Raw genomic sequence first — 11,889 nt, forward strand, 5'->3', positions numbered from 1 at the left:
TTCCAGGGATATATGAAATGTTTTATTAACATTTAAGAACAAATGGTGAATGTTGGAGATCATCATATTTTTGCAAAACAGTTCTCCCTAAATAGAATATCATAGTCACAAACATTCTTGTTTTTTAACCGACTTCAAAAAAGGAGGTTCTCAATTCGACCGTATTTTTTTTTTTTTTTTTTTTTTTTTTGTATGTTTGTTACGCGATTACTCCGCCAGTTATTAATCGATTTTGATGATTCTTTTTTTGTTTGATAGGATATACTCCCGAGGTGGTCCCATAGTCATCAGGTCAGGATCTGATGATGGAAACCCTGAGAAATCGAGGGCAACCTTCGAAAGTTGTAGGCATACATAGGGTAAAAACTTGACACTCAGGTGTACGCCTAAAAGCACTATTCAACTGTGAAGATTTGGAGCTGACCTGATGATGGAGACCAGAGAGGGTCGAGGGAACTCGACAACTGAATATGTAAACTACCTCGTGTTTGGGCTTAAATTATTTGTATTGACAAGACCTTTGCAACAGTGAAGGTTTGGAGCTGACCTGATGATGGAGACCAGAGAAAGTAAGTCGAGGGAACTCGACAACTGAATATGTAAAATACCTCGTATTTGGACTTATATTCTTTGTATTGATGAGAACTTCTCACTTGTATGGATAGTGACAACTATTCGTATCACTGAAAAGCTTTAAATAAAAAACTTTTTTACAAAAAAATTAAACCGACTTCCCAAAACACTAAAAAGCAAAAAAAAAACTATTTTTAGGTGCATCGGCCTAGAAGTCGGTGGCAAAATTAACTTAGTAACATCCATTAGACACCGACTTCTAGGCCGATGCACCTAAAAATAGTTTTTTTTTGCTTTTTAGTGTTTTTCTCTATCTTACAAGTGGGGAATACAATACAAAAATAGTGCTAAGGGTACTGGGATGTTTGGCGTCAGAGAGAAAATTAGACTTACGCATTTGTTTTCAAATCATACTACTACTGCCATCCTGGATTTTAAAGTTAGGCGTGTTAAAGTTTGTGCGATTTTAATTAGTTTGCGATCTTCGAGAGGTATCACCGCTGAATCAAACATAATATGAAATGTATCTGGAATCATTCAACAGAGCTGCTAACTTTCTTTACAGACCAGGACCAAAAACAAACTGTTCTAGTTTTTCAGAACACGTTAGTTTAAACCTGCATAGGGCGCTGTAAAAACTTATAAGGAACTTTCTTTAGTCACTTGTCACAAGGCTTTTATGACGTAATGGTTATTCAAATCTTTCATCATAGTGGCAGAAGACTACATTGAGAACTTTTTATTGAAATCGGATACTAGATTCGAAATTGACTTTAATTTATTAAAATTTTCAATTGAAGCATGAAAAGAATATTACCTAAGAAAGTAATGAAACGTTGCAAACGTTAAGAGCATTGGAGAAAATTAATTTCCCACGGGCATAACGCAAGTAATTATATAGTCTTATCAAATATACATAATACATGTATATATTAGGGTATTATTGATTTATTTAGCATTTTTCGAGTTAGTGTGGTCAGATTCTTTTATAAATAAATGTTGATTTGATGAAAGATCATGCTACATATTGTTCTCTGTCAGTCCATCAGCTAAATATTTACGTTACTGAATGTGACTTGTAGAGTTGTCCTCCAAGCGACGGGTATCTGCAGATATCTTTGCCGATTACCTGCTCGTCAGCGCCATGGTATGCGAGCTTGCATAACTCTGCTGGGAAATATTATGAGTAATGAGATAGAGGTTGCGCAAAACTGATCTTAGATAACAATGTAATCGCATTTTGTAGATCGAAAAAATTAGAAGTTTTATGTCGAAATGCATTGTCGAACAAATTGAATAGGAAAGCTTTAAAATGTTGCTTAATCACGCTACAGAGTGGAACAAGTGTGTCCTGTCTCCTACGCCAAAAAAACTTGTCGGACGAAGTGCCGGCGCTGTAGTGGGCTCGTGTCGAGTTGTTGCGGTAGATCACAGTGCTGTAGAGTAGGTCGGTCTATTTGTGGTGACAGGAGAGGCGTGGGTGCCGCGTGTACTGAGCTGGAGTGGCAATGACCTTGACACTAAGCGAGTGGCCTTGGGTAGCACGTGGCGGCTGACACCCGCTGTCTGTTGTCGGAACGCCGCCGCCGCCTTTCCCAGGGGAGCCTATGGTGGACATACCCACTGACATTACCGTTACTTTGCTACTCCTTTTTAATGCTTATTTTGGACCTGCTTAACTTAATTTGGTTTAAGTATATTTTATAATCAATAAATAAATGAGGCGTGAGAAGTTTCTTGCCATAAGCGTTCCAATCAAGATTCGTCTATACTAATATTATAAAGAGGAAAACTTTGTTTGTTTGTTTGGTTGTAATGAATAGGCTCAAAAACTACTGGACCGTTTTTAAAAATTCTTTCACCATTCGAAAGCAACATTATCCACGAGTAACATAGGCTATATTTTATCCCGGTACGGGCAGTAGTTACCACGGGACGCGAGTGAAACCGCGGGAAAACGGCTAGTTGTAAAATATGATGATAATGAACTTGTAAAATAAAAAGCGAATCATTTATCAAGCTACTAAACTGTTCCAATTTTCAAATTCTGCTAACCTCTCTTCTCGTTGACTCTCTTTTGTTAAGTTACAGTATGCTACATGCTTGAGTTTTGGGGAGGGGACTTGTGTTGTAATCAGATATTTGAAACCATTTTATTATTTGAATTTTATTTTATTGCATAGATTTCAATGCTTATTAATGCAAATTAACTGGGTGCATACTTGTAAGTTGCGACTACTCTTCTAAATGAAAATTAAATAAGGGGATACAAAACATAGATTTACCTGAAAATTCACAAGGTAAATATACAACTATATTTTAAATATGTATTGCAGAAAATGTGCGAATATCTATGACTGCGTATCCACAGTAAGATAGCGTGTGAATGGGTGCGATTCAAAGCGTCGGCGACGTGCGGCAGCGTGTCGAGTGCGGTCGCCGCGGGGCGGCGGCGGCGGCGGCGAGCGTTCAGTAGCCCCCGCCTGGCCGATACGTTTACGAGCCGACACTAACTTTAAGTGACCCCGCCCGCACTCATGCGCCACAACCTTGTTTATATCCCATCTCAATGAAAATAAAAGCGACGTCATTTCCTTGACTTTTCGCAGCACTGCAAGATTTCAAGATAGCTTCAAGCTTTTTCAGAGCAGCGTAACGGCTATGGAGCTTTTCGGATATTCAAAGAAAGTTTCTACTTACACCTGTTACCAAAAGTAGCATACTGATAACCTTACACTTTATTTGATCACACACTACGTTAGTAAATGTTAAATTGTTGTCGTAAACCATATAGCTAATCTGTAACAGGAAGTAGATAACTGAATCCAATATGCACACACGGTGGCATAGAGTTGTCAGCATATTGACCTTTTATAGATCTTTATCAGCATAGATTTATTCTAATTACATTATCAACAAACAGACACTAGACATAACTAACCAAAATGGTGTAAACATTACAACACCATACGTCAAAATATAAGAGAAACATGTACATTGTACGTTACATAAGCTAAGTCGACCTACACCGACAGGTTTGGTTCATTGAATGGCGAATATTTCTCCAAGTACTGGTATTTGTTGAAAAGAATGCAAAGATAATCGGCGAGGTAACAGTTGTCAAAGAATGCGTGTGACGTGACACGATCTGTGTTCAGGCGTTGAGGCCGCGCGCCGGCACGCCGCCGCCCGCCGCTCCAAACATGAATGGATGCGCTAACTTGCTTTTTATCGCCATTTTCTCGTACCGAAAGTGACGGTTCAGCTTCGGACACCTGTAATTTGCTTGTTTGTATATGCCAATCATTTTGATTGACGACTACTGTCGGTAATTAAGGTACGTCGTCATTTATTTATGTACCTCTAGAACTACTGTACACCTGTTGTGTGTATAAGGGTCGAACTCCTAGTAGGTAATTATTATACAAACGTTTAACACCTTTCAATGGTTATATTAGGTTACTGTCATATGACTATTTATCTTGCTAAGGTGTTCGGTATGGTAGACGACATTGAAGCAATAATAGGTAAGAAAAACTTCTAGGCATGCAATATATTTAATGCTTTGAATACTTCATGGTAAAAATCAAAAGCATACAGATTTTTACAATATGTTACATAACAATTATAACTTAGCACGTTTTAAAAAGCTTCTTATTTCTGGGTCTACGGCGAATGCTACGAAATTGCTACGCCGTAGTAGCAAACAAATCAAAACTCGCAATTTTGCGAAATTACTTAGCTAAAGTGTTTTTATGGTAAATTCGTACATGTAATGTACACCTAGAATATCTGGGTAGTTCGACTCTTGAGATTCAGATATCGATATGCACATCAAATGTCAGAAATGCTGCACTTCTCAACAAAATGAAATACGTATTTGCAGTACGACAACATCAGATAAATGAATAAATACATGGAGATTTCAGTGTCATTATCTGCATTAGTGGAAATTTCTCGTAATACAAATGAGCCCAAACACGAGATAGTGTCGAGTTTCCTAGACCTTCTCTGGTCTCCATCATCCGGTCAGCTCCAAATATCCGTGTGTCAAGTTTTGCCCCTTTGTTTGCCTACAACTTTCGATGTTGCCCTCGATTTATCAGGGTTTCTATCATCAGATCCTGACCCGATGATTGATAATGTGACCAAACGGCGAGTACGGTTCAAATCATTTATTCTCAAAAAAACCTACTCTTTCATATAAAGGCGAACTCTTTCATATAAAAATCGAACTAGGCGTTTTTAAGAAATCGATTTAAAAAGACCCTATGATTACACACTCTCTTTAAAAATAATGGTATCATAATCATCCAAGCCATTTCCCAACCTTGTTTTGATTGGCTTTTAGTCTAACTAACCGGATGTGGCTGAGTATCACTGAGTACCAGTGTTTTACAAGGAGCCACTGCCTATCTGACATCCTCAACCCAGTTACCCGGGCAACCTAATACTCCTTGATAAGACTGGTTGTCGGACTTATTAGCTTCTGACTATATAAGAATGATTCAAGAGGTTTCACCTGAGTTTTCCCTGGAAATCGCTTTGATAACTTGGTATTTGAACGTTTACATAAATCTGTAAAACTACTGTTTCATTTAGATACCCCTTGGCGCATACAATGTCGTATATGGACGCTAAAATTTATATTATTTTTTTCCGGCTAATGTACATCTCAAAAAGAATAACAATTTAATAGTGAAATAGAAAAATTATAATTTGTGCATTGCAAATGTCATTATGTAACATATTTTAAGTGTTATGTAAAAAGCGTGCGGTGAAACGAGTACCAAAAAAGAAGTGGTATTTTGTAATCTGGAAATAAATATACCAAATAATTGAGATTGAGTAAAGGCATAAAAATTTAATTAGATTCTCTTAACTTTCTATATTACGTAAATGTTTGTATTTCGTTCCCTTTTTTCTCTTTTATCTTTTTCTTTTATTTTTTTAATCCATGTTTGGGATCATGTACACAGCAGAGAATATGGCTTGTGGTTTCGTATGTACCCAACGTTAGATAGTAAAGTTGTAGATTTTATTTGTAACCAGCACATGGAAGAAGTGGCACGTTAAACTGTAGGTCCCGGCTGTCATCACATACTTGGCAGTCGTTACGGGTAGTCAGAAGCCAGTAAGTCTGACACAAGTCTTACGAAGGGGTATTGGGTTGCTCGGGTAATTGGGTTGAGGAGGTCAGGCAGGGTAGTCGCTCCTTGTAAAACACTGGTTCTCAGCTGCATCCGGTTACACTGGAAGACGACTCCAACATAGTTAGGAAAAGGCTCGGACGATGACATGGAAGAAGTAGATCTAGCTAAATCCTTTATGGGTTATTATAGAATACATTTACGATGCAGTCAGCGGTGAGCAAAAGGATTTTCCATTTGGTGCCGTTTGGCGTATGGCGTTTCTACGATTTTGAGTCCGTGATTCTAAGGATTTGCAAAAGGAAGGCAAAGCTGTTATTACCAAAAAAGTGTCGTCTTATTACTGTTCTTTGAACACCGACATCCAGCCCGGGCAGATCTCTCCCCAGCAGCACCCGTAAAAACGTCCCAGAAAGCTCCAATATATCATTATATATTTCTCTTGCATCAATACATTTCTCTTGCCTTTGGTTCCAGTGCGTTCTGTTAGGATAAGCCCTTAACAATCCAATTTCGAAGATCTACGCGGGCCAATATAAATCGAACAAAACATACGAAACCATAGCACTTTGGTAGGATAGAACATAGGACATGTTGCACTCACATCCCAATGGGAACTTCTTCGCTCGCCCGGATAAATATCCTACAACCATGTTATTTTTATATGTTCTAATTTCATATATTAAAATAATCATTGAGCTTAAAGGTTCAGTATTTATTTATAGCGAAAATGAATAAACATATAACTATCAAAGTCCTGAATATAAAAAGTCATTACATTTTTACGCTTCCAAAAAAAATAAGTAACCCTGGGCCACGCAATTACCCTCGGTTCCGGGACGCCTCAAGCCGAGTCAAATTAGGGTTTTATACCTACAGCAATTTTGTTTTGATAACGTTTCACTTTCAAAATACCTATATGTGTGTGAAACTATTTAATTTTACTAAAACAATGTAAACCGTTTTCAAATTCGAAAACAAACAATTTGTTCATAATTCTTTTGCTCCTTTAATAAATGTCCAGGAATTCATCCACGGCACGTTTCAAGGAACCCTATAAGGCAAGACACACCGAAGAATTTTCGAGAGATGCCCTCTATTTCTCAGGGTATCCATCATCAGATCCTGACCTGATTACTACGAGAACCAACTACAAGTATCCTCTTTTTTATGAAGGAAGAATTTTCCCAATCGGTCTTTAAATTACGAAAAAAATCCTCTTCCTTTTTTGAAGTTTGTTGAAAAAAGAGTTTTAATATCTACATAAAAAAATATATATTTTCATCCGTTTTGTCTGGATATGGACAAACACAAACAATTTTCTTTCGTATTCATAAATAAAACGTATTATTTTTTCTATTAGGGATATACATACGTATATATGAAAAATATGACCCGTTTTGATTATAACTTAGTAGCGATGTGAATAAGTTTGACCCAATGACCTCATTAATAGTAATTAGTCTTAAAGAGCTTTTAACTGAAACTAACTCGCAAGTCGCTCTTAATCCTAGTGATTCGAAAGTTTTGATGGATATTGGCTTCCTAAAACTTTGTACCTACGCTATCCTGCGCACACTAACTACATCGCTTTGACAAATTTTACGGCTATCACCAACTTTTACGATTTTAAGAAAAATCTACCAGTATTCATATAAAAAGATTATGTTACCCCAAAATAAAACTTCATAAAAATTATATTGTGTAATAGCGCAATAATTGACTCTACTGATTGATGTACAAAAATAAGAATACAGAATAAAAACACATTTTATTCTGTAAATATTTCTAAATATTCTGTATACCAACTTCCTCTCCAGTAAAGTTGGAAAATTGTGATCTTTGCAATGCAATTGAGTTTAATATTATTCCCTTCCACGTTGAGAGCTTTAAATTTAATTACATGGGGACAACAGAGCTAACGCAGACTTGGCAGAAAGAGACAAAGTTCTGTTCTATTTACCTAACGGAGATTTATATCAAGTAATACTAAAAACATATTCGGTTTCTCTTCAAACATAAAATATTTTAATGTAATCAAATCTAAATACATCATTATTAAGAATTGAATTCACACACACATCGTTATACCCACGGCTACGTGTTGATACAGCCATACACATACAGAGCACTCTAAATGTGATACAGATAATATAATAAAATAAAATTGCGATACGAATTCGTGAGAAAATTTAAATAAATGACTTTTCTGTTTGCACATAAAAAGAAATATATTGCGGCACAATGAATGTTGGGGGGTGGAGTGGGTAGTGGGGACAGTCGCGAGGCGGACGAGAGACGGCGACGAGGGAGGGGCCCGGGGGCGCGGGGGCTAGGGGGTGACCCACTTTAACGGGACAAGTAATATTACTTTTTACTTTTAGGCAACTATTTCATGTTTTATCGCGATAATAACATATATTACCTATTGTATAACCTTACCCTTTTTGCTAGAATTAAATATTTCTTATGAATGTAACGTCACGAACGACTATATGGAATAAAATTGTTATTACTATTTCCGGTATCTATATTAATCACACACTTTTTGATTAAAAGTTCATATTTAACTGTAAATAGACGCAATAGCAATATTAGTATCATTTACGTATATACAGACAGATATGGTACCATACAGGAGATTGTTTTCAATAAGTTATCAAACCAAACAATCAAAAATCGAAACTAGCAATGCACAGGAAAAATAAGAAAGCATTGAAAGCAATCGTACGTGTGATCTAAACGAACACAATGCCTATACAAATTGTATACTTATATGAGCTTATGTGTTATTGACGTAGCTTGTTTTCATACGTACGAACATTGTATAAGGCGCATGTGTGTTGGTTATTCCACACTCTCTTGTTTCGCGTAACAGGATGAATATTTGTTTGAATTAATTAATATCAATTACTAGCGATTGCCCACGTTTTCGCCCACGGAATTTCATTTTAGATTTACTTGGTGTGTGCTTGCTAAAATTGCATTTAGGAACGGAATTTAATTGGTTTATTTGAACCTATAGAATTTAGAATGAGACCTATAATGAAGTGAGGAAAGTTAAAAGCAGGTTTTCAATATAATATAAATGATTAATGTTATATGAAGATTTTTATGTGACATACATTACAATCGAATTACCTACCGACATCAAAGCATTTTACGTCCCGATAATGGATCTGGAGAAGGTGTCCCTAGTGTCTAATCTAAACTTTGAAACTTTAAACAGCTTTTTATTAATTTCCCAACATTTTGACGAGCGGAACTTTTTTATGGCATAGATATATTTTAAACGAAGTTCTAGAGTACGGTGGACGTATCTATTTTTAAATTCCACTAAATCCCGGAAAATAATCATCGCTCTATGGAGTTTGTAGTTATACATTGTCCTCTAGTTAACCTCTACAAACCAATTACTGAGAGAAGCCGATATCCAAGACTAGACTGATTTTCGGCCTTCGGGTATCTGACTACCTTTAGCAATGCTTATGGTTATTTGCAAGGGCCCTTATCCGGACTCTATAAACAACTGAGTAGTTTTGGTAGGTAGACCTTACCCGTTAAAAAATAACTTTAGCAAGCGAACTTTATTAAGCATGCGGTTGAATAATCCGTATACGAGTAAAATAACCACTAGTACTAGCGTTCAACCAAGCAAAAACGTTCGTTTGTGTCAGGGTAGGAATGCTTGTAAAAACAGTCTTCAAAATAAATCTATCTCGCGCATAAAGTAACAATTAGAGGACTAAAATGGTAAAGGTAAATAGCAAAGGACATTTTACTTAATTAAAAAAAAAAATAGATAGGTACTTCTAAACCAAAATCCTAGTAAAATGTGGTTTGCAACTTTTGTATCTGGAATTCAAAATGATTACTTCTTCTGTACAGATTCTGCAGTCATATCAATATATAAAAATATAGGCAGGCAGCAGCAACCGTCTATAGGTAATACAATTTTATTTAATTTCTCCTTCTATTGCTATCGTGTAGGCTAAGCGGTTAAGCTTTCAATATAAAAGCAATGAGTATAGTTTAATAACTTGCTTTTAGGCTTTATTAGCTTTTCATTGGAAGGCTCAATATTACTTTGTTGTGAAACTAATATGATGCTCATGAATGTCCAGTGGTGTTTACGATGTTTGCTAGGTCATCGGATCATCATTTAACCTTTATAATTGAATCAATCAAAGCGTATATTTGCGTAACTGACTACATACCTAGTTATATCAATTTGGCGTAGTGCTATTTTTAACACGCAAGACTCTTTAATACAATCCGTTCTATACACCTAACCAAAATGTAATGAATGAATCAAACAGATCGCAATTATTCTACATCTTCATCACACAGCTATAGATTGTGATAGCTTTTGTTTTGTCGCTCAGTTGACCTTTTTTAATTAATTCCACTCAGCTCGATTAATGAGATCAAAGGGTTCCTGCTATCAGATAATCGACACCAAAATAAAGCAGTATATTTTGTCGGTACGACAAAGTTTTATTTACTGTGTGCCTTCTATAATTGCCACTCCGAATACTTTGATCGTTATCCCAGTAATAGAATTTGTTACCATCTATACTAATCTAAATTATCAAATGTTACTTCGCAAAGGTGGCCCTTCAATACATCGGTACATTCAGAAAGTGTATTCTATTTTGATTTGGGTATTTTAACTAAGCCAGTAAATTAGGGTTTAGTAAATTAAATAGAAACCGTAATTTGAAATGCTCTCTGAAATAGAACACAAAAAAATCTTATCTAAATGTCAACAGACCCTTAGATTGTTTTCCCAAGGGGCAGAGTTTGCTCGCCGAGAAAAAAGGATTAACGTACTAAATGTCAGCATTTTATGGCTTATCATTTTTTCTGTTTTCTGTTTGGTTAACAGATTGTACCTATGTTTTCAATTTAGAATTAAAAATATGAACCAAGGTTACTCCTTTAGGTTAATACTAGTGTAGAACTGTGGCGAATGTATCTAATAAGGTTACAGAGATAGTTACAGGAATGACTAAATTATTTACTTAAAAATAACAGGTAGACAATGAATAGTGTGTAAAACAGGACGATGTTCCACATAGACATAGATACGCGAACAGTGCGTAGATAGTTCAACTGTTATGTTTTTGTCGCTCGTACCCGGGAATTTTAATGAAAACTAAACTCGTATACTTGAGCAATTTCAGGAATGAAACGAAGACGAGTGCTCGTTTATAAGCGTGATTTAACAACTCCAGCATATTGATTTTTACGTCGCCGTGGGCCCACCCCCTCCCCCGCGGGAAGAGTTGTGCACGGGGGTAATGCTAAAATGCTTGTTCCCCTATTTGAGAGTACATGCTGGAGGGACGTTCAACTGCGTCCGCGATAATGTTCAGTTTTTCTTATTCATTTAATACATATTTTTTACTTTATCGTGAATACTTTACGTAAGATTTACGACCGGATGCGTCTTCATTGGAACGTGAATGTGACACACTTTCTATCGTACACTCTTATCTGTATTGTATTTTAACAACTAGTTTACCGGCGCTATTGTAATGTTTTGTTTTTACAATAACTGTATTTTGAAAGAACACTAAAATCTCTTTTCAACATTCTTATACAATATGTAAATATGTTAATGATAAATAGTGTGTAAAACAAGTTGTAATAATTAACAGTTAGAGTTGAAGTAAAGTCCGAATTGTCGTAAAAGAAATGATTCTTAGGAAATCGATATTAACCTGTTACATTTAATTTAGTAGTAAACAACTTTATTTTAATAGATAATACTTGTTTTCTGCTTGGAAATACACATAACAAAATATTTATGATATTGGTATTGATTGGAAGTGTACAAGATATTTGAAAGTCGGTGGGCCGCAGTTGTATGTCCCCGCGAGTTTGTTCAGCCCCACCCGCGCACTTTTCAGTGGGCCGCCCCGCGCCGCACCCTTCACTGCACCCCATGTGTTATTCTCCACTCCGTCCCGCGCCGGGACGCTCCTTCATTTTACTCCAATTTACAACCAAAAAAATTCAAACAAACATTCCCTAAATTAAATTTAATATTAGGCCTGGGATTGAATTGAATGTTGTACTCTAGTATACTTAAACTCAGTGATAAGTTAGATAGGAATATTTCTGTAAAGCCTCCTTATCTGTAGTCTTTCAGGCGTGACTA

The sequence above is a fragment of the Helicoverpa zea genome, chromosome 6, assembly GCF_022581195.2.
Source record: "Helicoverpa zea isolate HzStark_Cry1AcR chromosome 6, ilHelZeax1.1, whole genome shotgun sequence".
NCBI classification, from domain to species: Eukaryota; Metazoa; Arthropoda; class Insecta; order Lepidoptera; family Noctuidae; genus Helicoverpa; species Helicoverpa zea.